Genomic DNA, 27,989 nt, shown 5'->3' with positions numbered 1-27,989 from the left:
TCCCTTTTGGCGTTTCCCTGGCCTTGCGAGCGGTATTCGGCGTCTTTCGCCTTCCGTCTATGGCTATCGTTGGAAACAATGCACGCCAGGCTCTCGCCGACTAAATGGTCTGTCGAGGGATCCTCTGGCCTCGACGTTACAGGTGTTGCTTCCTCAACGCCAACAGGCGCTCCCTGGCGAGCACGTCGTCTGGCGGTTTGGTGATGGGGCCCTTATCTGGGGGTAGCCCAGTCGCTGGTCGCATCTGCGGTTGCGAGGGGGGCTTTGGACCCTTACGGTCCATGGAGGCCGCCGGTAGGACTTGCGTCTCCGTTGGCGCTAATGCTTTCATCGTCTTCAATGAAGAAGAGCCATGGGCCGTGTGCTTATGTGCGTCTATGTCGCCGGGGTGTTCATCCCCCATAAGTGGGGTGTGTGCCGAGCTTGTCGGGGCCAGGGACAGACGAGGAGCGTGACCACTCCCTAGAGGGGTGTACAACCTCTGATGCAGAGGTCGGGTTATCACTTTCCTCTCCACTTTCGGCAGCGGCGGGTGAGGAATCTGACCTAGACATGGCGTAGGTTGCCCACTTCTTGACCCTGCGGTTCTTTAAAGTCTTGGGCTTAAGAAGCTTATAGGCCGCACAACCGTCTTCCTTGTGGTTGAGGGGCAAGCAACGGTTGCACCGTTTGTACTCGTCTTTCCAGGTGAATTTGCCCTTGCAGCGCGGGCAAAACCTAGAGGGTGTCCTCTCCATAGCCGAGGGAACGGACAGGCGTGATAACCCCGAAGGAAAAGGTGGGGAAAGAGAAAGGCATTCTTAACGAGATAGCAAGAAATGTCCCACAACCCCACTCTCCCTACTGTTTGAGGCCGGCGAGGCCAGGCCACGTGTTCGGCGACACCGAAGGGTCTCTTCTGTCGAAGGCACAGCCGTCAAAGATCTTGTCGAAGGAGGAACGTAACGTTAAGTAACAACCAACGGACGAGTGAATATTTGCAATGTCTCTCGAGGAGCTCTACGTAAAGGCGACCAATATCTGGGCAGAAAAAAATCTGAGGGACCTCGACGCGTTAGGGATTGTGGGTACACTGCACATCACTATAGGGATAGTGTTACAGACACGCCTTGTCGACGTCCCCTTTTCGACTACAAAAAACAAAATGCAATACTCCGCAGTGACCACTGGATGTCGGACTATGCACAGCATGTGATTCTAAGCAGATTAACATATATACATACATATATATATACACATACATATGGTCATTTCCCTGAATAGGGCTTACCTCACTGAAACAGATGGCGCAAGACTGCTCGTCCCATCTGCACATCGTCCGCATGCTGCCGTTCGAGGCAATAATGGCAGGTATATGTGTGTGGCACCGACCAGGACGGCGCTTAACAAATGTCTGTCAGTGGAATCCCTGCCCACAACGCCGCCGAAGACAAAGTTGATATTGTGGAATGAGCTCTCGGATATCCTAGCGGTTTCCGTGCCTTGGAGTGACAAAAAGCAATCGTTGACGAGACCCATCCATCTAGTCCTGGTTTTGAGATTGCCTTTCCTCTCGTCGACGGACCATAAACTACGAACAGTTGTTGCGTAGTCCTGAATTGCTGAGTCCGATGAAGATAACATTTTAGAGCTCTTTTCACGTCCAAAGTATGGAGGGCTTTTTCTGCAGCCAATGAAGGAGTCGCGAAAAAGGTAGGTAGAACAATTGACGAGTGTTTATGATAAATAGTAGGAACTTTCGGAATAAAATGAGGGTTAGTCGCCAGCACTACTTCGTCTTTAAAGAACCTCAAGTACGGCGGATCTATGACTAATGCTTGCATCTCCAAGAGACGTCGTGCTGAAGTGGTAGCCATCAGAAAAGCCAACTTCCACGATAAGAACTTCATAGACGAGGAAGCCATCGGTTCAAAGGGGGGCTTTCATTAGCCCCGCCAACACCAAGTTAAGACTCCAGGTCGGAGGAAAGCGTTTAATCGGTGGAAATGTACGGAATAAACCTTTCATGAAGTGCTTCATCAGCCTATCACTAAACAAGTGGGACGACTGTCTTCTCCGCGTGAATCTTGAAATGGCTGCTAGGTGTACTTTTATCGACGAAAAAGATAACCCACTCTCTGCCAAATGCAGCAAATATGGTAGAAGCTGTTCCGGAGTTATATTCAGGGGCTGTAATCACGGCTTATTTTGACACCACAATGTGTGCAATCTCCTCCACTTGCATGCATATGAAGTGTTCGTGGACGGAGCTCGCGCGGCTTGCAGGATTCGCCGGCAATCTGATGAAATACTCAGGGTACCAAACTCTGAGAAATCAGGAGCCAAGCTGTGAGGTTGAGACTGTCTGGGTCGTGATGCCACACTGTTCCATTGTCCCGGGACAGGAGGTTCGGGACTTTCAGAAATGTTATCGGCCGCGCTATTGACAGCTGTAGCAGGTCGGAGAACCATGCTTGTCTCGGCCAATAAGGAGCCACTAGGATCACTCGGCACCTGTATCTGAATCCATTGCAGGGTCCTCCGAATGAGAGGAAACGGGGGAAAGGCGTCCAGAAACTTGTCCGTCCACGGGAAGGAGAACACTTCCCCCAGCGAACCTATCTGTGGCCACCTGCTGGCGTACAGTTCGCATTTTCTGTTCTCCTTTGTTGCAAAGAGATCCAGAGGAGGATGCCACCACTTTCTGAAAATCTCCGACAACTGAAGGTTGTCCAGTTCCAATTTGGGTATTTGGTCCATTTCCCTGCTGAGGGAATCCGCTTGCTCGTTCTTTACTCCCAGAAGATGGTGGGCTACGATGGTTATATTGTGTTGTAGAGCCCACTGCCATACTTTGAGCCTCGATGGAAAGGGTTCTGGAGCGAGTACCTCCCTGTTTTTTCAAGTAAAACATTGTCGTCGTATTGTCTGTCAATATTATCACTACCGAGCCCTTTATGTGCGGTAGAAAGGCTTTCAGGGCCCAACGCACTGCCCTCAACTCCAGTATGTTGATATGCAGGAGCAATTCCTTCGGGACCACCGACCTTGCGTTTGGAGAGTACCCATATGTGCTCCCCATCCAGTCAGCGACGCATCCGTCACTATGGTTACGTGGAACTCCGGTTCTTGCAGGGGGTACTCCCCTGGATAGGTTCTAGAAGCCTTGCCACCATCGAAGAGCTTGCAGGAGCTTGTCGTCGACGATCAGTTTGTCCGACCAAAGTCCCTGGGTCTGGGTCCATCGGTCCGCCAGGAACTCTTGAACTGGCCTCATGAAAAGGCGGCAGTTCACCAAAGGGATGCACGACACCATCGCGCCCAGTATCGACATATATCTCCTCACCGACACTTTGGGGTTGACCTTCCCTTGTTTTGCCAGTTGGTTGAGTCTGTGGATTCTGTCCACGGACGGTCTTACCAATCCTGACTGAGTTTCGAACTGTGCACCCAAGAACACCAAGCTTCTCAACAGAGTCAACGAGGACTTCTCAAAGTTTACTGCAAATCCTAGTTGTCGCAAAAGCTACATGGTTGTCTGTAGACTTGCTTGAGTTGCCATAGGGGACGATCCCCTCACCAACCAGTCGTCGAGGTAGAGGTAAACAGGATGCCCCCGTTTTCTCAACCATGCTGCAACCGGGGCTAAGCATTTCGTGAATGTCCTGGGGGAGGATTTTAGTCCAAAAGGAAGCACTGAACTGGTAGCGAGTCCGCCCGACCATAAACCTTAGGAACTTTCTCTGCCGTCAACGCACAGGTATGTGAAAGTATGCGTCCTGAAGGTCCAGCGACGCCAGAAAATTCCCTTGTTGAAAGGATCGGATCACTTCCTGAAGTATGAGCATTTTGAATTTTAGATTTTTCAACGTTTTGTTGAGGTCTCGAAGGTCGAGAATGGGACGCCATTTTGCATTGGGCTTCTTCACTATGAAGTATCGGGAATACACACCCTGAGCCCTCCGACACAGGTACCAATTCTATAGCCCCTTTTTGTAGCATAAGCACTACCTTTTGTTTTAACACGCTCAGGTGGGGTTGAGCCGAAACCGCTGGTGGAATGTGCGGGGGGTTGCTTTTGAATTGCAAGGAATGCCCGAACTTCACGGTGTCCAATACCCACTGGTCCCTGGTTATCTGTTCCCATTCGTCGACAGAATGCGATACCCTGCCTCCCAGGACGTTCTGACGCCCGTCATTCCTGGTCTTTCGACGAGGAGTAACCTGTCCTCTTCCTAGAGGCTTGATAATCCCGACGTCTTTTCGCAGTCTGAGAAGCCCGCATGTAGCCCTGCGAGGAGTACGTCTGTCTATTGAAAGCCCGGTCCCTTGATGTTGAGAATCGGGAGTTTCCTGATGCTCCCCTAAAGGGGCGAAATGAACGAAAATGTCTTCCACTCTAGAGGGCACCCAGAGAACGTGCTGTGTCAGAGTCCTCCTTCATGCCCTTTAAGGCCTCGTCCACCTTTTCGCCAAAAAGAAGGTCTCCCTCAAAGGGCATATCCAGCACCTTGTATTGCACTTCAGGTCTAAAGTTGGTGCATTTAAGCCACGCCTGTCTCCGTAGAACTACCCCGTTGTTGACTGCTTAAACCCCGATTCTGCCAGGTCCACAGCGATATTTTTATAGAATGATTAGAGGCCTCTTCCCCTCGGACGAGTAACATCGCCGCCTTTCTGTGTTCGTCTGGGAGATGTTCTAGTATAGGTGCCAACCGGTGCCACATCACTATCATACCTGGCCATTATAGCCAGAGTTGGCCGCCTTCACCGTCGTTGCACCCACCGACAACACCTTCTTGCCAAAGGCATCTCGTCTCCTGGCCTCGTTCTCCAGAGGAGTGGTGCATTTGTGCTGGGACCTTGCCTTTCTCGCCGCAGCCGCTGACACCACTGACTCTGGGGTTGGTTGAGAGGACAAACATTTGGGAGTGGATTCAGGAGCCTTAAATTTCTTCTCCAGTCTACCTTTTATTGCGGGCTCCGAGAAGGGATGACGCAACGACTGTAGACCCTCTTGCCACACATGATCCTCGATGGGAACTGAGAACACCGACCTTCTCTTCCCCATATGGTCGAACAGAAAACAGTCTTTTTTCTCCTCCTCCTGGGCCAATCCGAATTCGGTACAAGCCTTACTCATCATGCATGGAAAGACCCAATGTCGTCCGGAGGCGACGGTTGAGCTAGGCTTCTTGGAGCTTCGAACTCCGCTTCCGACTGCCAGGTTAGATCCCTAGAGGGGATAATGAAATATCCGATATGGACCTCCTGTCCGATTCTGAGTCCGGCAGCTCTCCTTCCTCCGGGTGTGCACATGGGAGGCATTCACTGGCCGGCATTGCCGTTGACACCATCGGAGCTGGTCGATGGGAAGGACCCGGCTCGTCGATGTCCGGTATCGTCGGAGCTGCCACCTGAGGGAACTTCTCATCCAGCTTCTTTAATAAGGTCTGCAATGTAGATAGAACTTCCAGCGATAGAACAGCCTGAGGGTTAAGCAACGGGGTTGTAACCGGGCTATTTGTCCCGCTCTAAAGAGTCAGTCTGCTAACCCCGGCTCCGCAGGTCCAGCTACACTCTCACACTTGTCGTCCACAGAGACAAGGCCACCTCCTGCTGCAACAAGGATTCCGGCAAAACCGGGTCGTATACTTCCGGCCGCCAGGCCTCCTATGGAATCTCCGTCGACGAGGCTAAACTTTGCCCAGTCGTCATCGTAGTCGCCGTCACCTGTGGCAGAACACCAGATGAAAGCAACTGTCATTGGTAGCGAGGGAATCGACAACTGCCCTCCCGTTGATGACGGTGGTATCTGCGCTGCTCCTGGAGGCGTTCGCCTTTTTTTTTTTACTTGACCTGTGTTTCTCAGACCCTCGACTTGAGGAGGATCTATGATGATCACCTGAGGAGGATCTTGACTTCTCTTTCCTCTCTTTTTTGAGGACGAGGTATTCCCTTTTAGTGAAGCTTCTTTTGTGGAATGCTTCTCCGAAGACCCTTTCTCCGCAGGGCGCGGTTTCTTCACCAGGGGGTACAGCCGATGCTGAACGGCAGGGGGGGCCCCCACGGATTTTGTTGTCGAGGCCAAGTTGTGCGTGGAGCCTACCTCCGAAGAGGGGTACGCACCTGCTCCGTCGTTCAACCAGGCCACCAACCAACGACTTCGGTCTTTGAGTCTTCTGGGAGAACCCCTTACAGATGTCAATTGTCTGCCGAATGGTGAGGGTGGAGACAATATATAGAGTCAATATGGCCATCTCATTCATACACTTTCTTTAGCCCGCATGTAGCGCACAGGCACAAAAGAGCTTTTCCAGACATTAGGAAAAACAACGAAACAACCTAGTCAAAATAGTAGATGACGCGAGGTGATCCCACTACTTTGGAAGACGGTTGAAATCTGAAGGGAGACGCGGCGGTGAAGCATTTATATCGCTACGTCCTATTGGGGCATACGTAAGCAACCCAAAACGATGTAGATAGGACACAAAAGTGTCAAAGTTTTTTTCCCATGGAAAACGGCTTTATAAGTGTACCGAGGGGTCCCAGTCTGACGACGGGGAATATTCTAAGTCTGTGTATCCATGAAATATCCAATGCTGGAGAAGCTTATGAATGGAAAGCAGACGTGTGAAACATACGTAACAAATACTGAAAGGCAAGGAAAGAATCCTATGCAATAAAGTGAAAAGCAAGTGATGAACATTACTGAAGATTGTAAAAATAATGTGAGCAGGAAAGCATAGGGTTATCGGTTGCGTGACCTGCAATGGGTGGACTGTGTGGTCCAACAACTGTGCCTAGACCAAGGATACTCGGTCTGTGAAAGCCAAGGAAACATCCAGATAAGTATGAAGGATTGCTGAAGTGAAAGCAGAAGAATGCAATCTGTGTAAACTATTAAGGAATCAGAACGAGTGTAAAGTTGACCTAGAACTGGTTTTGAGCATTAAGAGACTAAAAGGAAAAAAGAGCTGGCGTAATGGACAATCTGAAGTCTCGGTGAAGGAAAACCTACGACCTTGTGAGCTTTTTTGTCTTCTTGGGGAAGGGAACCCTGAGACTTTGTGGAACTGCTTTGAAATTGGGTAAGGGGAGCTGGAAAATAGGCCAAGAGCTGGAAGAAGCTCAGAACTTTATTTTGGAAAACTTAGTTTCTTGTTGACATCCCTACACAGTTTAGCTATACTTGTGAGGGCAAGTATAGGTTTTGGACACAGACTTAAGTTGAACTTGCAGACTATCCTTAGTTTCTTTAGGTATGGAAATCCCACCTTAGTATAGGGCAAGTTAGGCCCTACACCATCCTGACATTTAAGTTAATAAAAGTATTTTGTTTGAACTTTGAATCGGTTGTCTGTGTCTTGCTTCATGACACCTTGACTAACAAAGAAGCATCTGAACAATAATAGTACTGTGGAACCAAAAAAACAAATGTCCAATCAAGAAAAATAGGAGACTTTAATTACACTCAAAATACACAGAACCAATAAAAAAAAATAACGCACCTCTGTAAGAGAAAGCATAGAAGGGAGTACTTTCTTACCTGCAACTTCATTTCTCCAGCGTTGGCATCTTTCATGGATTCACATGCTGTGAATATTCCCCGTCAGGCTGGGAATCCAGTGGCAACCTTGATTTAGTAATTTTCCTATGGAAAAACTTGACACATTGAGTGTCCCATCAATGCTGTGGGTGCTTTTGGTCCTCACCTATAGGACGTTGATTGTATTGCTCCGCCCCAGTGGCTTTCCCTCAGATTTTAACCACTCCAGCTGGAGGATAGCTCCTTGTAGAGGAAGTTTGTATGGAGGGGTGGGGAGGGGGAGAGGTGGGTGGTTGGAGGGCGCATGAATCCATGAAAGATACTGACGCTGGAGAAATGAGTTACAGGTAAGAAACTACTCCCTTCTCCGGCATTGGATGTTTCATGCTATGAATAGATTTATAGCAGTATACATGTTAGAATGAGATAACTCGGGCAAAAACAGATTAGAGACTTTCACACTTTCTGCGTTAATGCGAGAAGTATACATACAAAAGTAGACAAAGGAAAAAAACCCCGGCAGCTGTGGGGCTTCCCTTAATAGTACGGTGGTTGAAGGACTGCTCGTCCCATCTGCAGGTCTTCGTGTTCTAAATAGTAGTGCCTGGTAAATGTGTGGGGCACTACCCATGTTGCCACCTGGCAAGTCTCTTATGGGTACTGTAGACCATGGAGCCGGAGAGGCAGCCGTGGCAATTGTAGGGTGCGCTCTAGCCGCAGTCTGCCGCAGTTTGCAACGGCCTGTTGGCCTCCGAGTGAGAGAAGGAGATTGCTGATGAAATCCATCTTGCTAAGCCCCGTTTTGAAATTGATTTTCCCTTGTTGGATGTCGTCAGAGGGGATCTCCTGGACAGGTCAGATGTGGATTTGGTTGATGGGATTGAACCTTTATTCCTTGGTTTTTCCGATGGTGTCTTAGTCGACAGTACCTTGGCCGAGTGCTTAGACCCAATATGGGACCACCCCCCCCCCATCACCACTACCTGGTGGTTTAACAGGAAAGGAAGGTTTGGACTTAAAGTGCCCTGTGGATGACTTTGGCTCACCTATTATTTTGCTACCGGCTCTTCAGACCTGGTTCTCTGACGTGATGTGACCTCTTGTCAGAGGGAGTAGTAGCTCTTACACTCTGTGATGACCCCTACGCTCCCTCATCGAGCCAACAGATTAGGTAACTTTCTGTCCTTAAGGGTTCTTTGTGAGAAACCCTGGCAGATGTCACATCCTTTCCACGGCGATCGGCTCGAAAACAGCTGCAGCATTGGGAGGAGACTGTCAAATCAGCAGCAGAATCGGACCGAAAAGCAGGGACTGTCAAATGCAGCTGCGGGTGCTTGAAGAGTCTCGAGAAACTATGCAAAAAGTAGTCAGATCAGCTCTACAGAGGATCAAAGCTGGAAAACCGTGCCCAGAACGGTTCCTCAACTTCTGGCTGCAAGGGGACATAGTGCAGTATCTCAAGGGGCAAGGAGTCCTTGTTCTACACTTCCTAGGGAGGAAGGTTGACAAACAACATGTCAGGGCTGTTCCAGCAGGGAGGCCCTGTCTATACAGCAGTAAATCCCAACTGAAGGAAGGGTCTTTCTTCCTCATTGGCGCTTTTCTATCCACCTCTATGCTAGAGGACTTTAGGAAGACTATACCACAAAGATCTAGGCAATATACTTCAGTAGCCCAAAGATTATTTAAATAAATTGTGAGTCTGTAAAGACTGGAGGGGGGGGGGGGTCTGTATTTCTGCTCTCTATACTATTTGATCTCACATTCATTCTGCTGGGTCACACTCAGGCAACCAATCGTCAGAAGGGCATTCATGCAGGCAGGCAGGCAGGCAGGCAATCAGGTGCATAGTGCATTCAGGCCATTCACTTCTCTCCAGACACTCACAAGTTATGTGCAGTGGGACAAGTACCCAGCCATTCAAAACTCCACACTGCAATTATACCAGTTTCGGGCAGCGTGGTCTCAGTCACTGTGCCAAACACCAGAAACTAGATCTCCACAACAGAAAGTGCATATTGGTCACACACTGCCTTTCACCCAGGTCACACCCACAGGGTGTTGTAAACACTTTCTCGGCAGCCTTCACTGGACTATGTTCCCGGCGAATTCAGATTTTTTGCTTTCTTATATGTTGTTTGGATTAGTCAGCTATGGTGACAGGGTGTACCCAGAACATACAGTCACTGGGAAGGCTCCAGCCAGTCTGGCCTGAACTTCACACCACCACCATATATGGAACTTCCACCCAACAGCCAGTAGCTAATACACAAAGTTCCTGTCAGTGGAATGGGTCACTAAAAACCAGGATGACAATAAAATTACATCAAAAGAGGTTTTTCCCATTAGAGCTTTTCAACAATGTGTTAAGCAATCAACCTAAATCCATTTGGCTTTGTTGAAGTGTTGAGGGCTCCAACATATACAAAAAAACACAAAACACATTTGAAAATTAAAGTTGAAGACTGAGCCCAAGGAAAATAACCCAACTCCTTGTCACAAAAATAGTGACTAAATGCCAGTGTCACAAAAATAGGAAATTATAAATTAAAGTGCAACACGCAATGTCCTAACTATGAATCATAGCAGGCAATATCCTCTACATTCTGGGGATAGTTCCATGGATGTTTAAAGAAAATGTAAGATACAACATTTATCACGATTTAGATTTTCCCTCAAATGTAATATTTCAAGGGCAGAGCAATGAGTGCCTCATCCATACCAAAGCATTCCCAGATGAATTCTTGTAACTCTCCTTTGTTCTTAGGAATACTTTTGTAGCAGATTAAGTTGACTTCTCTGGAAGTGTTTGAAAATTACAAAGGACCACAGGCATCAAATCGAAATACTGAAAGGTATTGTTAGAGGGATTTTATTAAACAGGTTCGGACTATTAAACTTATCAAATGTAACAGACCTTATGGAAAGACCAAAGGCTCATATTATTCATGTCTTTCTTTACTGAAAATCTTAGCAGAGACAAATATTAAAATAGAAAACCAATATGAGAAATGTGACCAACGTTACACCCAGTAATTTTATTTCTGTTGCTTGTATCTGCTTAGAATCAAATGTTTTGCGTAGGTCTCCATATAGTAGTTATCGCAGAGTATTAAAATTTTTTCTAATACGAAATAAGGGGGTTCGACAGAGGCAACCCTTTCACACTATCCCTATCCTATGTGTAAAAGGACCCATGATTGACACATCGATGTCCTAAGATTGATTTCCAACATGATTAATGTACTGAGTCTTGCGAAATCGACCACTCACATAGTTTAGTAGTTTTTATGAAGGTAGAGTTTTCTTTTGCATGGTACTCAATCTTGCTGCCAGTGCAATAAAATTCTGGGTTGAAACTTTTATTATTCAAATGTCAAATAATAGTTTCACTGTGCGTGGCTGGCTTCTGGTTGGCAGCAGTTCGCCATGGGTCAAGTACATTTCTCTTAGGTCAAGTAGGTAAATCAAGATACTCGACCTGCAGGTCCAGCAGGACTTTTAAGAATTTACAAGGCTTGTGAGTGATTGTCTCAGTCAAATACAGAGCCTTCACTCCCATGCTGGGGGAATGGGAGGGCATATATTATTCAAAGCAGATACAAGCCATAAAAAGATCATCACTGGGAGAGTAATTATTTGACTTCTGAGAATTGTCTGCTTAGATTTAGATTCTTTGCATAGATTAGCAAGTACCACCCAATGAAGGTGGTGGGAGAGCTGAGTGACAGTTGAAAATAAAATGCTTCAAAACTGCTTGTCCCACCAGGGCATCTGCACTCTCCTAGTTGTCCATGCAATAACAATGGGAAAATGTGTGTAGAGAAATCCACTTGGCTGCCTTACAAATTTCTTAGAATGGTACATTTGCAATGAAGTCTAGTATTGTCCCAGTGTGACATGTGGAGTGTGCTTTAGAAGTTAATAGAAGTGGCTTGCTTGGGTGTACCAGCTATATACACCCAACAATCCATTTTACAACGGTTGTCTTGTTAACTGGATCACCGTATCTCCCTGTTGCAATTTAAACCAAAAGAACTGGCCATGTTTTAGTACTTTTCTGTTACGTAGCACATGAATGCTGTGCAAAGGTCAAGTGTATGGAGTGCCCCTTTCTACCCTATTTTGTGGATTTTTGGAAAAAAGATAACTGGATTCATTGGTTAAGAATTCAGAGATATATTTTGGTAAAAATCATGGTTGTGTTCTGAAGAGCTTATAGACCTTATATCTATAAACAGAGACAAAGGGTTCAGAGACCAAGACACCTTTAATTGGCGTATTCTCTTTGTTGAAGTGACTGAGATGAGGAAGGCAACTTTGCATGAGTGACTTTAAAAAAGCTTTTTGCATTGGCTGAAAGAAGGGCCCATTCATTTATGATCGACTGTATTTAAATCTCCACCAGGCAGTGGTTATGCGACTGATGGGTGTATGCGTTTTGCGCCTTTCATAAATGCCTTGACCACTGTTACTTTTAACCAGAACATGTTTCGGGGAGGTGGTGTGTGCAGCCAAGTGCTCCTTAAGGGAGTTGAAAACTAACCCAAAATTGAGATGATACAGGATATCTGCTGGTGAGCAGTTGATGGGACTGATACGCTTGTGTACACCAGATAAAGTGTTTAAACTGGGTTCGGTCTCCCAGAAGATGTCCATGCATTGTGTGGGTTATTGCAAATGGCCAAACAAGGACTTCTGGAGCGAGGTGGCGAGGTTGGTGGTGTGTGGATTTGGGTGTGTCTGCTGCTGCTGAGTGAGCAGGTAACGAGTGAGAAAGTTTCACTGGAGGACATACAGATTTGGTTAGAATGCATCACAGCTGTCTCACCCACATCGGTACAATGACAATCATGGTTAAGTGTTCCTGAAAGTGTTTATTTACTGGAGTGAGGGATGGGCAGGCCGGCAAGTGAATGCAAATATCCCGAACCAGCTCATCCATATTGCAATGCCTAGGGATGCCTGTGGTGGGTACCCGGACACAAAGCTTGGGTATTTTGCAATTTTCCACTGTTCTGACAAGGTTTCCTATTGGATGGCCTTGTTTTTCTAAGCTTTGTTTGAATTTGTGTTCTTGCCCAAGCAACCTACCTAGATTGTCCGTGACCAAGTGTGTTCCCTGGCACATGTTGCACTTGTATGTAAATGTTTGTTTAGAGACACCAGCACAAGATCCTTTGTGTGAGAAGAGAATGTATTTGAGGGTGTTTGACTTGTAAGATTACATAGAAGATGGCGGTAATATTGTCTGCATTGAAAAGCAAGCTTGTTTGACCACACCAAGCACAGAGGACTCTCCTCAACAAAATCTGGAATTTACCAGTTTCTTTCCCCCCTATCCCCCAAAGGATTATATGGGTGTAAAGTCTTGTCCCCAACTATGTTGCTTTCCTGACTTCGGTTGGTGGTAACCTCGTCAGATCCCTTTCTAGGGCTCTGCTAGTGCAGTGGGATTGAGGCAGTTACTTATCTGAAATTTCCTCAACGTTCAGAATTTGGAACTGGCAGTGTCCAATCACATTTAAACCTGCATGAAAAATATAACTTTCGAACGGGTGACTTTAGGGCACAAGGCCCCAAACCATCTCAGGCCTGGAGTTACTAAGTGCTGCGGAATTGTTTTAGAACGTTATTCATCTGAGTACTTACTCATTTTATAATGGTTATCGAATCAAATGCTTTGTAGCTTCTCCTAATGGTGAATGTATGCATCTGTTTTATAGTAAGCGTGACAATATTTGCCTAGAGTTCATTGCTTGGGTGTAAATGTCTAATGAATAATTGTATATGTGTGTACTTGCCTGTTTAACTGGAATTATTAGTGTTCTGCTGGACTCATTGTATCCCTAGATCACTCGCACCCTAATCCCAAGTCAAAGCCTTACTACTCTGCTACCTACTTTGATTGGAGTTAGTCACGGTTCGTTTGCACAGCGAGAGAAAAGTATTTTTATTTACATTTACAGTGCATATTTTAACCTTGTATTTATACTTTTAAAAACGTGTAATTTCACGCGCCTTTTTTTATTGTGCCTAAAATCATTTACAGCCGTGCTTCCATACTGTAGTAGCTGCAAAACTGCAGATACTCAGTTGGTAAAGGTTACCACGCGCTTAGCAGCGTCAAGAACGACAATGCCCAAGATTTTGTAGTTCTTGTGTAGATAAATCTACCCGACAGGCGCCTCAGAGCCAGCATGGTCTGTAACGGTCCGTGAAAGGTACGGGAAGGTTCAGGGTTACAAGCTCTGCCGCCCGCTTCAAATATGGATCTTTCAGAAGTCTTGGAGGCAATAAAAATTGCTCGCGATAAATCAGAGGTAGAACCAATAGCCTACATGCTAATGCAACACCCTTCTTTTATTTTTTTGTTATTTATTTATTTTAATTCTTAATTACGCACCACAATTCTGGTTACGCACCACATGCCTGTAGGCCTCAGGTTGCACAGAAAACGAAAACAAGACAAACATGCTGCTATGAGCTATATGCAAAATAATCGGAAGAATCCATTTGTAATAATGGCCATTATGTTTCCGCCCTACCAACCACACCCGCCTGCCCAGTTGCTGTCCCGTCCCATGAGGCTGCCATTAAGGCCCATGGGATGGATCAATCAATGAACAAGGCAGTGGAAATCTGCTTTGAAGGAACTGGTGGGGACGATAGGAAAACATTCTTCTGTTTCTACAAATATTATATCTCTCCCTTATTACGACTCCTATAATACCTAAGAACACTTAACTACCTGTCCCGTGAGGTAGCTCTTAAGGCCCACGGGACTGGAAAGCACTTGATGCAAGATAATGATTGTATAATTAGAGATGAGGAGGTAAATAACACTCAATCTCCTAGCGGCAAACGTAAATGTTGCTATTAAATACCCGATCTCTTATAAAACATGCCTTGGAAATTTCGGATATGATTTCTGAGCAAAACCTGGATATCTAATTTATTACGGAAACCTGGATGACTACAACAACACATCATGCTATGTTACTGGCTACTCCTGATGGTTACTCGTCCCTTCACAATGATCGGGAAGAAGGTAGAGGAGAGGGGTGGCTCTGGCTTCTATGGGAAAATAACCCATTAAATGAGGAGGCCAAGGACTTGAAATTGTCACTGGAATCCATTGGTGTTAAACAGATGGTTTCAGCTGCAACTCACAGCAGTGGTAATTTCCTAGATTGGATAGTGGTAAAAAAATAAATCAGGAAACAATTACTTCAAACACGGTATGTGCTTGGTCTGATCATTGGCATGTAAATTTTGTCGGCACTATACCATCACTCCAGGCTTCACTACCTATCAGGAATGTTGGGTGTTCAGACCCACGTTTGGACTATTATGCTACAACATTTGGTGCTGTGGGTTTAGGAAATCCAAGATGGCCGAAAAAGCCCACATGTGCGCCAGAATCTATGAAAACCGCGCAGTTTGTGCGCACACCAAAATGGTCGCCTGACTTGCCACCCCCCGGTGCGGGTGTGCTGAGTCAGAAGAGCCATCGGTGAAATGGGGTGCCAAAGAGAAAAACAGCAGTGCCTGTTCGCTAGAAAGCACTTTAAAAATCACCCTTTGTTTCTCTGAAGGCAAGCTCAGAATGCCCATTTCAAACACTGCAGAATATCCAACAAGAAGGCAAGCTCAGAATGCCCATTTCAAACATTGCAGAATATCCAACAATCTCACTGAACACCAGCAGACATTTGACAGAATAAAGTCTTGTGGGCATACAAAATCTGGAAAGAGGATGAGCCTAAAATAATATTCATAGCAAACCTGGCTGAGCTGTGGATTTCAGCAGTTTAAGTAAATTTGGACTGAAAGACACTAAAAATCTAAATGTTTAAAAGAAATGAGGGACCTACTTTTGAGTGTCACATAGGTTTCAATTGTTTAAATGTCATAGTTTTAAACTTAGAATCAGCATTCTAGCTGCATGTGTAAAAATTGTTAGTTTATTTGAATGCAGAAAACTGGGTAACTAGAAGTGACATTAGCTGGGGCCTGGCTTAAGGAACTGAATTCTGCCTGACATCTACCCCCACAGGAGTTAAAACCTGTTCAGCCACTCTTCCCCATGCCAAAAGGAGTTGTCACCTCTCCGATTAGATTAGGGGTGGATCAGCTACAGGGAGTTGAACAAAGGCCTGTCCTGGGCCCAGGCAGATGGTTTATTAGGGTAGTCGTAAATGGCTTCCTTTTGAACAATGGGCCTTCCAGGGCCCAGACAGATGGTTTATTAGGGGGACCGTAAAATAGCTTCCTCTTGGCAGAAGCTGGGAGGGGCAGGGTCTCTGAGCTTGGCAGAAACTGGATAAACTGGTTTCTACACCATGTGACCTGGGAGACCACACCCCTTTGGGGCCAGAACATAAATCTAAAAAGATGGATCATTCATAGAGCGGACTTGTGAACATTTTATAAGTGATATTATTCTTGTGATTTTTCTGTGCACATTTGAAGACGTGTTAGGACCCGGTGGTATGTTCAGGGGGGTTTTTAGCGGAAAAGAGGATATTACTCTAAATGTATGTATGTTAAAAATCTGACACTCCACCACCTAATGCCCACATGCTTTGCGAACATTTGTGTAAATGCGGGGACAAATCCAATATTGGTAACCCGACCAAAAAGTGAAATATGTTGCCAGTTTTGAACCCAAGCCCCCAGGAAGAGCAGAGTTTGAACAGGGTATACTTCATGTGATATGTGATGGGTGCATGTAATTTCAAACCACTGTGTATCTATGAAATATGTCTTTAGGTCAAATATAGATTGTGTGTAATTTGACAGGGGAGTGTCCTTTCTGCAAGCCATTAAATGACATCGCTCTGACACTCCACTTCTTTTCCCCAATCAAGAGAGAAAGGAAAGCTTGACCAATGGGCAGTTGAGAGAGGGACTGGCTAGTGATGCTGCACACACACCCACTTTCAAAAGACATAAAAAGAGCCACTGGAAGCTAGAGAGGAGTTTCTATTCCACCTGCTGCGGGACGCTCTGCCGGTAAAATCCATACTTTACCTCCATCAACCTCCAGAGAGCCAACATAGAGACTTCAATCTATCCACCTTCAGAGACCAAAGACTTTACTTCAGAATTTGTAGCAGAGAGGTCAACTACAAGCTAAATCCCTCTTTAGCAGGCCTCAAATCATTGCCACTATTCACAGCCAGGCGAGCTGTTTGAATTCTTTGCAAGAACTCTTGCCATTTGCTAGAGAGCAGTGTTGTATCAAGAGAGAGACCAGCTGAACCGGAGACCGCTGTATCCGGACCCACAGACCTGATCAGAACTAGAGACCCAGACCAGCAGAGTAGAGCTGACCCAGACGCTGTGCGCAGAAACCGTCCGTGGCGAGTGAAGAAAACCTGTTGACCAGATCCGTGGCGAGGCCCATTCCTTTTAAAATTATATTGTGAGTACCTAGCAGAACTGTGCAGAACCAATCTCTTAGTTAAAATAATATAATTCAATCTATTTTAATCTAACCAGAACTGCCTCCTAACTGTCACCTGTCATTTGCAAAGCTGTCGCTTGTCATTTTCTAGCTGCAAGCTGTAACCTGTCGCTTTGAACTTTTAAAATTTCAAATCCGAAAAACTACCTTTATTTAATCGTCCATATCTCTGGAACCGTTTGGGCTAGGAACTTGGTTTAACTTTCCTCTGAAAGCTTAGAATCTCAGCTTTTCAACAGGCCTAGAACCGACTTCCTACTCCTCATACTTTTGCCGTAATCACGATTCTCGCACTTGCGAATTTTACCGCGATTTGCAATTTGGTTAAAAATCCAGCCACGTGTGAAAACAGCAGCTTCATTGCTTTCCTTTGCCAAAAATTCGTTTAACCTGCTAGTTATTCCTAGATCCTTGCTAAAGTGAGCCTGAACTCATCCCGAGTATATTTCACTCACCCTGAACCACCTAAAGGGAATTAAAACCATTTTCAGCATATTTCTCACTGCATTGTCACCATATTCAAAGCATTTTGCCTGTGTTTCAAAACTCCTATCTGTTGTATAAGCTGCTGGGGGGGAATTGAACTGAATTCTATTTGATTGCATTCCTAAGAACTGTGTCATCTTCATCTCCTTACAGTGCATAAAAGGGGGGGTGAATTGTCCAAGAAAGTGATTACATTGTCTTTTGCTGAAATCCTATCAAGTTATTTTCTGTACTGCATTTCATTCCACATTGCATCCATTTGAAACCATAAAAGTATTGTTGCTATCGTATCCATCCTATAACCACTCATCATTGATTATAAAGAAGTTTGCTAGTGCCGGACTATCCATTATTGATTACTGCTCAGATTAAGTGTGATATTCAATTATTAATTTATTATAAAGTGTGATATGGGATACATTACTCACCGTAATCGTATTTCTGATGCTTGTATCTGCTTAGATTCACATGCTGTGCATAGGCCGACATCTAGTGGAAGCTGCGGAGTATTACAGTTTGTTTTTCGAAACTCGAAAATGGGCGTCGACACAGGCGTGCCAGTAATACTATCCCTAGTGTGACGTCCACTGTACCCAAGATCCCTCACGCGTCTAGGATCCTCAGATTGTATTTTTTCTGACATGAGAAAGCATGAGGAGTAGCCCGAGTACAGATAATCCAAGCAGATAGACAGAAAGGTAAGACTACAAGCAATCATGCGCCTTCTCTCGGAGGGGAGGAAGGGTGGGTCGCATGTGAATCTAAGCAGATACAAGCATAAGAAATACGATTACGGTGAGTAATGTATCCCTTCTGAGGCTTGTGGAATCTGCTTAGATCACATGCTGTGCATAGATTAGCGAGCAGTACCAGAAGAAGGAGGTGGGATGTGAGAAGGGTCATGAGCAAACAGGTGTCTTAGAACCTCTTGTCCCACTTGGGTATCTGTCTTGGAATGAGTGTCAGTGCAGTAATGCTGAGTAAAAGTGTGAATAGAGCTCCAAGTAGCTGCTTTGCAAATGGTGTTGAGGGGAACATTTGCAATGAAAGCCAGAGTGGCCCCAATGCCTCTAGTAGAGTGGGCCCTTGGCGTAAAAGGCAGAGTTTTTCCAGAAAGAGAGTAACACAGCTGTATACAGTTGATAATCCACTTCGAGATAGCGCCTTTAGAGACGCGATCTCCCTCTCTGCCTGTAGCTACGGAGACAAACAGTTGATCTGTTTTCCTTAGCGGTCTGGTTTTATTTACATAGTAGAGGACCGCCCTACGCACATCTAGGGTGTGTAGTTTCACCTCAGCCGAGCTTTGCGGGTTCTGGAAGAAAGCCGGAAGCTCGATGGACTGGTTTACATGGAACTTTGATATAAATTTAGGTGAGAACCTAGGGTGTGTGCGTAAAACCAGTTTGTCTTTGTGGATAGTAAAGAAAGGATCCTGCACTGACAGAGCCTGAATTTCACTGACCCTTCTTATAGAGGTAATGGCTACTAAGAAGGCCGTTTTATAAGTCAGGTGTTTGAGACTACTTTTATGCATGGGTTCGAAAGGGGGGCCCATGAGCTTAGCTAGCACCACATAAAGGTCCCATCCTGGCGGTGGGTTCGAAATAGGAGGGTGAAGTCTCTTTACTCCTTCCATGAAGGCTTTAACTACTGGTAATTTCCACCACGACACCTTGTTATGGGATGTGGTGTAAGCCGAGAGGGCTGCCAGGTGTACTTTCAGAGAGTTAAAAACCAATCCTGCATCCAGCAGGTGGAGCATGTATGTCACAACGTTGGAAGGAGTGCAATCAACAGGGTTGATTTGTTTATTCTGGCACCAAATAACTAATCTCTTCCACTTTTCAAAGTAACAGTGCCTTGTGTTTGGTTTCCTGGATTCTTTTAGGATGTTCATACACCTCTGTGGTAAATTGAGATGTCCAAACTCTATGACCTCAGGAGCCATGCTGCCAGGTTCATTGAGTTGGGTTGCTGGTGCACTGTTTGACCTTGTTGCTGGGACAGTAGGTTGTACCAGGCTGGAAGTTTGATGGGCTCGCACACCGCCATCCTGCGTAGGTGTGGAAACCATGGTTGTCTCGCCCACATGGGAGCAACTAGGATGAGCGTCATCGATTCCTTGTTCATCTTGTACACCACCTTCCTGATGAGGAGTTGGTGGAAAAGCGTACGCAAACATCCCTGACCAGTTCATCCACAGGGCGTTCCCTTGGGAGTCTGGCTGGGGGAACCTGGATACAAATCCTGGGCATTGTTTGTTTTCGCTTGCGGCGAATAAGTCTATAGTGGGGAAACCCCACTTAGAGAAGAGATCTTCTACGATCTCTCTGTGAAGGACCCATTCGTGTTCTTCTGGGAGGGAGTCTCTGCTTAGAGCATCCGCTAGGGAATTGAGCTCCCCTGGAACATGTTGCGATGACAGGAAGATGTTCCGTCTGAGTGCCCATATCCAGATTTTCTGGGCAAGCTTGGACAGATTTGGCGAACGAGTCCCTCCTTGCTTGTTCAGATAGAACATAGCTGTCGTGCTGTCCGTCCGGATCTGCACCGACAAGTTTAGTAGATGGGGCTTGAACGCCCGAAGCGCTCGGAATACTGCCAGAAGCTCTAGGAGGTTGATGTGGTTCTTGGCTACTGAGTGAGACCAGAGACCCTGAGCTATGTGGTGGAGATGGTGAGCTCCCCACCCAGTCAGGCATGCATCTGTAGTCACCACTGCCTGTACTTCGGGATCGTAAAAGGGTTTTCCCCTTGCGAGATTCTCTCTTGTCCACCAGTGTAGGCTCTGTACAAGTGTTGGCGAAACGACCACTAGATCGTCCCACTGACCACTTGCCTGAGACCACTGTTTCGCCAACCATTCCTGCATGGGACGCATGCGCAGTCGCGCGTGGGGGACCAGGTAAATGCATGACGCCATCATGCCCATAACCGCATTGCTTTGCGTACCGTTATTTGTTGACCAGACTGATAATGTGGAATTTGCAGTAGTATATTCCGAATTCTCTCTTCCGAAGGGAAGGTCAACCCTTTCTGAGTATCTAGAATTGCTCCTAGGAACTGTTTTGAGGTGCTTGGCACCAGGCTTGACTTCTTCTCGTTGATTGAGAAGCCTAATTCGTGGAGGAGGTCGATAGTCCTTTGAATGTTTGCCCTGCAAATTCCTGGGGTTTCCCCCGTTATGAGCCAGTCGTCCAGATAAGGGTACACTGGGATTGCCTCCCTGCGTAGGTGTGCAGCTGCCACCACCAGTACCTTGGTGAATACCCTTGGTGCTGAAGCTATCCCGAAGGGCAGTACCTTGAATTGGTAGTGGCGACTGTCCACCTTGAAGCGCAAGTACTTTCTGTGCGCTGGGAGCATGGAAATATGAAAATAAGCATCTTTCATATCCAAGGTTGCCATGTAATCCCCCTTTTTTAGGAGGGGGATTACCTCTTGTAGCGTGGTCATACGGAATTTTTGGGGCTTGACATACCTGTTGGCAGGCCGTAGGTCCAATACTGGGCGCATTGTCAAATCTTTCTTTGGCACAAGGAAGTAAGTTGAATAGATACCCTTGTTTACCTGGTGTCCTGGGACGAGTTCTATCACGTCCTTTTCTAGCAGAATGGCGATCTCCTCGAGAAGGATCTTCTGATGTTCTAAGGAGTGTACTTTTTGTCGTGGAGGATGGTTCCGGGGACGCTGCAGTAATTCTATACAATATCCTGTGGACACTTGACAGCACCCATCTGTCTGAGGTGATCCCTTCCCAAGCCTGGGTGAAGTTGGAAATGCGTCCCCCTACTGGGGTTGCGCGAGAAGGGACCCTGAACTGAGCGTCACTGCTTTGGTGGAGGCGTGCCACCTCCCTTGTTGGGGCTGCCTCCCTTGTTGGGGCTGCCTCTGCCTCTCCCACGACCTCTTTTGTTACCCCTGCCGTAACTTTGGGTAGACTGCTGGCTGTTGTTCCACTGTGTACCCTGTCCCTGGGCATAGTTGCCTCTTTGTGAATTTTGGCCGCGTGGGCGACGAAAATTACTGTTCCCCCTCTGGTTAGGGGGTTTGTTGGTTAGTTGGCCAAGGGATTTCAGTGTTTCGTATTAGTCCTTGGCGTTTTTCAGTGCGTCTTCGACCGCTTTCCCAAACAATAGATCGGGTTCCACCGGCTTGTCTATTAATGAAGCCTGAGTTTCTGTTTTGAACCCCGACTGCCGTAACCACGCATGTCTTTTGATAACAGTACCTTCTGCTATCAATCTCCCTGCGTTGTCCGCGGCGTCGAAAGTTGCTTTCAATATGCAACCAGACACGGCTCTCCCTTCTGCCGAGATCCGAGCCAATTGGCCCTTTAACGGTTCAGGAGCAGAGGCTATGAGTGCCGCGACCTCTTCCCATTGATGGCAGTTGTAGCTGGCCAACAGGGTGGTGGAGTTAGCAATCCTTGCTTGGTAGGCGGACGTTGAGGCTACCTTCCTGCCAAACCCGTAAAGTTTCTTGCTCTCCTTGTCGGGAGGAGCTTCTGACGAAGATAAGGGTGTTCCAGCCCTCTTCCGAGTGTTGGTAACAGCTAGGGAGTCTGGTTTAAGATGTCCTCTTATATAGAGAGGGTCAGACTGGGCTGCTCGGAAAAGTTTTTCGACCCTGGGGTTGACTGCTCTGGTGAGGTTTGGGTTCACCAGGGACGGATCTATTCTTCGTTGGATGGATTTAAGGATAGGGATGGTCTGGGCGACCGGCCTCCTCTCTCCCACCAACTCTTCTGCGAAGTCCCTTTCCTCCTGTACACCGTGGGTGTCGATGTGAAAATGTTCTGCCGCGCGAGCGAGAACCTCATTAAGGAGGGGCTGGTTATCGACTGGTGAGTCGGTAACTGGGGCTTCGTTCTCTACCGGGGAATCTACTCTGTAAATTTCCTGCTCATCTTCTCCCTCCTCCTGGTCCTCATCATCCGCATAGTATTCCGTCCCGGTTTGTTCCTCCATAATTTCAAACTCCTGGTCCCCCTCAGGGAAAGGCTCTCCTTGGTACCTGGGGTGTGGAGTAGAGTATGGAGTAGAGTAAGGCTGTACCTCGAAGGGTTCAGGTCTTTCGAACCGGGCCTTTTTACTTAGGGGGATAGGATCAGTGGAACCTGAGGGTGTGGCCCCCTGAGGGTCATACGAGAGGAAATGCTCTGGATTCTTGTCGTAAAAATCAGCCAAGGAAGACATCCTTGACATGACCCTGTATGTCTTCGCTGGACCATTCTTTGGAACAGGGGATGACTTTAGTAGGCAATTTAGGGGACTTATCAAGGGTACCCTTGCTGGATGTTGATCTCTCAGTAGACTTGTATTTGTCTGTCTGCTTAGGGGGGGAAGGATGGTCTTACAGGAGTGGAAGAATGTGCTTTCCGCTGTTTCCCCCCCCTCCCCGTGCGTGGAAAAATGTTTCCCCTGTCCCTTGGAGGCCCCGGAGACTTTCGACGCCTGGCGTCGAGGATCGGGAGAGGTATCTGTGTTTTTCGAGCGTGGGGCCTCGCTGGTGTTAACTGCGGGCTCCGTCTCTTGGAGTGCGGCCTGGGGGTGGAAGTCGTCTTCGTCCTCCGACGATCGAACTTCCGTTAGTCTAGGGAGCGAGGCACTCTTGGCAAGAGTGGATGATTGCCTTGCGTCATGAGGCGATCTCGATCGAGAGCGCCCAGAGGACACCGAGTCGGACCGTTCTATCTGTGCCTCTTTCCGAGAAGTCGACGTCGTCGAGGTTCGGTTGAACTTAGTGTGCTTAGTGTGTGTAGGGTGTGTAGCGCTTGCGTCGCCGGGGGTCTTCCCCATAGCCGCCCTGCCGGACGACCTTCTGAGGTCAGGGACCTGCGCTCGGCTGTCTTTTGATGCCGTAATGCCCTCGCCGTCCGAAAGTACGGCGTCGCTGCCATCGCTGAAGGCGCCCTCCGCTGCCATGGCCGCCTGCCTGGCGTGGTGGGCCCAACGCTTTGTCGAACGGTCCTTAAGTGTCTTAGGTTTAAACCTACTACACGCTCTGCAGTTCGCTTCGGGGTGGTCCCTCGGCAAGCAGAGATTGCACGTGGCGTGCCTGTCGACCCAAGGGTATTTGCGGTTGCACTTGGGGCAGAATTGGAAAGGGGTACCCTCCATACGCACCTTGAGGCAGCGGGCTGGTAAGTGTAGGAAATATATAAGTGTACCTATATACCAAGAGTGAAGAGTATGTACCACCCCCCACTCTCCCTACTTGCAGGGCCGAGGCCAGCGGCCTACTAGGCCCGGGCCGAGGCCAGCGGCCTTCCGAGGCCCAGATCCGTCGTGCAGCAGCCGACGGTCGATGTCTTCTCCAGCCGTCGTCGAGTGTCGAGGTTGGGGTGGGGAAGGATGTCAATAAAGAATTATAAATTTCAATTATTAGCAAAAGTATGGCTAAGGCCAGGGGACTCCGCAAGATGCTTCCGACCAGTATGGCGGAAAAAAACAATCTGAGGATCCTAGACGCGTGAGGAATCTTGGGTACAGTGGATGTCACACTAGGGATAGTATTACTGGCACGCCTGTGTCGACGCCCATTTTTCGAGTTTTGAAAAACAAACTGTAATACTCCGCAGCTTCCACTAGATGTCGGCCTATGCACAGCATGTGATCTAAGCAGATTCCACAAGCCTCAGAAATATATATATTGTTTAAATTATCAAATAAACCGTTTAAACTTGCAAAACAGAACTACTTCGTGGCTCAGTGGGGTCAGGGGGATTCCAAGAGAGGGGTGTTATATGGGGGTAGTCATCCAGAACGCATGAACTGGAGGTAAAGATATATCAATAAGGGTTTCCATTCAGTATCCCAGACTAGGCATTGACTTAGCTGTAGTGTTGAATTGAATCCTCTTACAGGAATAAGCCCCTTATGAACTGATAGAATTGAAAAAATAGGACTAGTGAGGCTTTTAAGGAGCAAGTAACAGCTCCTGCCATCACTACAGGGCTATACCTCCCTTAATAATTGTACCCTTTCGTTTAGAAAGGCCACCAATCAAGCATTTGACACGTTGGCCCCACTTAAACCTGCTAAGATCAATAAATCCATTGACCAAAATAAATGGTTTTCTGGGGAAATTTTAGAAGCTAGGAGAATTAAGCATAAAGCGAAGTGCTATTGGAGAAAGGCTCCTTCAGCTGAGTCAATCTTGAGTTATAAACAGGCTGTAGAACTCTATAAACAAACAATTTTCAAAGCTAAAGCAAAAAAGTTTAACGAGGGAATACAACAAGCAAAATCTCAGTCAAATGAGATATGTTCAATCTTACAGGAGTTAAAAAACACACCAGCTAGCTTTCAGGAACAAGAGAACACCACCTGGTGCCAAGCAATATATGATGGGTTTATTAAAAAAACTGAAAATCATCAACAGGCCATCAGAAACCAGACAAGCTTACTTTCTGATATTGAAACATCTAAGCCCATGGTTCCTCCAGAGCAAAACCATCTAGAAGCTTTTGCTTTTGAAAAGGTATTGGAGATGGAAGTCCTAGAGGTTATTCATAACCTAAAACCCTCCTCATGTAAGGGGGACATTCTCCCTGCCAGACTAAGGACTTTGCGGACACACTAACTCCATGGGTCACCCAGTTCGTGAATCAGTCCTTCGATGAAGCATATGTTCCAGGAAACATAAAAGAAGCTTGGATTACTCCGCTTATTAAAAAGCAGAATTTAGATCCCCCAGTCCCAGGAAATTTTAGGCCACTCAAAAATGTGTTGTTCCTACTCAAAATAATTGATAGGATTGCATACTTACAATATCAGAAATTTGTGGACAATAATATACTTGCTGCTGAACGATCCGGCTTTTGAGCATAGCACGGCACAGAGACAGCCCTCCTAGATCTTCAGGCAAATATTACCACTATTGTTGAAAAAGTGAGTGTAGCCTTACTTCTGTTGTTGGATCTATCCTCTGCGTTTGATTTAATAGATCATGATCTTTTAGCAGAGAGACTCATAACAGTTGGTAGATGCTCACCCTCAGCAGCCAATTGGTTTAAATCCTTTCTGCGACCCAGAATGGTGGCAGTGGCAAAAGGGCATTTCTCCTCACTAAAAACCTTGCTGATTTGTGGTGTTCCCCAGGGGTCATGTCTGTCCCCCCTGCTTTTTAATATTTTTTCTAAGCTATTGTGCGACATGCTGCTAACACTCTGTGCCCGGTTTGCCAACTACGCTGATGACACCCAACTGGTCTTTGAGCCGTCAGGAATATATGAAAAGGACGCTCAGCATCAGGGAGTTGTTTTGAGCTATTAAAAAATGCATGGGGACACATTCATTAGCGTTAAATGAAGAAAACCCACTTATTAATCGTTGGAACCACCCAAAAGTAAAATAAAACTAGATCAAAACCGAAGTTTAAAAATTAATAACAGCATCCTGGTATTGGATCAAGTAAAAACTTTAGGGGTCTTTATGGACTCACATCTATCTTTTAAGAGGCATACTTCATATTTAAAATCAACATGTGCATTTTACTCCAATTTATTTATATAAATGTGCCCATATTTGACAGAGCAAAATCTTGCTTTGATTGCTGGTGCCATAATAAACTCTAAACTAGACTATTGTAATAGTTTACTGATGGGTACCTCCAAGAATAACATAACAAAATGCAAACAATACAGAATGGAGCAGTTTGGGCTGTCTTTGATCTAAGTCAACGCTCCAAGATCTCATCAGCTAGGAGGAAGCTACATTGGCTCCTGGTTGAATAGAGGATTAAGTTTCAAAGGTGCACTTATGGTTCATAAATGCCTAGCACGCACTGCACCAAATTATCTTGTTGGGAAGATTTTTAAAAAAGCACCAATCAGAAGAAACCTCCATTCTAATGGGAATCAAGATTTGTATCAGCCACGACAAACTCTAAAAAGAGTTGGTGGAACCAACTTCAATTTCTTGGCACCTATGGTCTGGAATTCCCTTCCACACAATCTCAAGAACAGTGGGTCTCTTATGTTTAAGGACCAATTTAAGACCTGGCTGTTCGACGAAGGGGCAGTTTAGATATTTGTTAGCTTCATCCGCTTTCAGAATATCAGAATCCTACTGTATTGATGTTTTATGTACCTTTGTCTCTATCCTTGTGAGCGCTCGGAGGCCTGCAGGCGAACAGCGCTATATAACAATATAGATAGATTGGATTTGGCTAGACCTTCATGTCTTTCCTCGTCAACATAATAGGTTGTCCTCCCAAAATCCATCACAGATTTCATTTTGAGAAACTACCAGTGGCTGAACTACGTTCCACTTCTTAAAGCAGTGTACATGTGACCAGCTTGATGGTGTAGAAAAACAATTGGAAGGCAGACTTGTCAAGAATCATGGATCCCTGTACACACAGGGTAGGAATGGAGTGGCAGAACACCCCTTTTAATGCCCCTTTTTACGAATTCAAAAAGCATGTAATACTCCGAGCCAACTACTAGGTGGCGGTTTATGCAAAGCATGTGAACCTAAACAGACTGCACATGTGCTCCCTTCAGCAAAGTCACCAGCTTTGTGACACTCCCACTTATCATACCGAGATCCACCACCGCCCTCTGCCTACTATCACCATGCAAAATCACTCTGAATCCCTGCTACTAATTTATAAATCCATCCATGGCTTTGCCTCCACTGCCTCACTGACTGCATCTCCACTGTACTCTCCTCTCTGGAATACTCCACTCCTCCACTACACACAACCTACCAGTACCCCTCTCCCAAATCCCGCATTGTGTCATGATGCCTACCCCCAGAGACCCAGACCACGTCCAGCAACCCCGGAAGCAGGCACAAAGTAACCTAAGCAAGCCCAACAACCCCTGCTAGGGGCTATTTGGGTCCAGTCCTGGCGCCTATGGCGCCAGACTCATATGGAGAGTCAGTCCTAGCGCCATAGGCGCCAGGCTCATAGATTAAAACGTACCTGATGCAGACCATGCTGCAAACTTACCTGATGTAGACCATGCTGCAAGAGCTCCAAGCCAAAGGAGGCTTGGAAGGGACTACTTTACTTAGGGACTATTTTTTACTCGGGCGGGGCTGGGGAGGAATACTTACCTGGGACTACTTTGGAGGCTATTTAAACCACGCCCGAAGAGCAGCACACGCTTTGCGTTATTCTGCATCCAGCAGCATAACACTCACCATGCCTGCAAGTCTGCATCCAGCCTTCTGCCATGTCCGCCTCGAGTTTGGAGCTCCTAGAAAAAGGGAGAAAGAAGGAGAAAAGGTTAGAACAAGAGCAATACCTTTAATCCTTACCTAAAATTCCCAATCCATCGCGGCTTCGATCTGGAAGAAAGAAGTTATTTTATGCGCGTCGCCGCGCCTGCTGCAGCGCCGCGCTGAACTCACCGGCCTTCGCAGCATCTTCACATTCCACCGCATCCTCCTGCATGTTCCCGTCGCACTCCGGCACCTAAGGAGAAGACAAGAACAGCAAGGTGAGCCAAGGGAATACAGAGGAATATTAGTAACCCCCCCATAG

General features: G+C 46.6%; 1 protein-coding gene across 1 annotated transcript in view; it reads right to left on the bottom strand.

Moving 5' to 3' along the window:
- Positions 1-27,989, bottom strand: part of CDC73 (cell division cycle 73) — a 1,222,960-nt gene that overhangs the window by 473,830 nt on the left and 721,141 nt on the right. The gene's annotated exons all lie outside the window — the stretch shown is intronic.

The sequence above is a fragment of the Ambystoma mexicanum genome, chromosome 1q (genome assembly GCF_040938575.1).
Source record: "Ambystoma mexicanum isolate Mex_15411 chromosome 1q, UKY_AmexF1_1, whole genome shotgun sequence".
Classification (NCBI taxonomy): Eukaryota; Metazoa; Chordata; class Amphibia; order Caudata; family Ambystomatidae; genus Ambystoma; species Ambystoma mexicanum.
The sequence above is the reverse complement of the archived record's forward strand: the minus strand, read 5'-3'. Positions and strand labels throughout refer to the sequence as shown.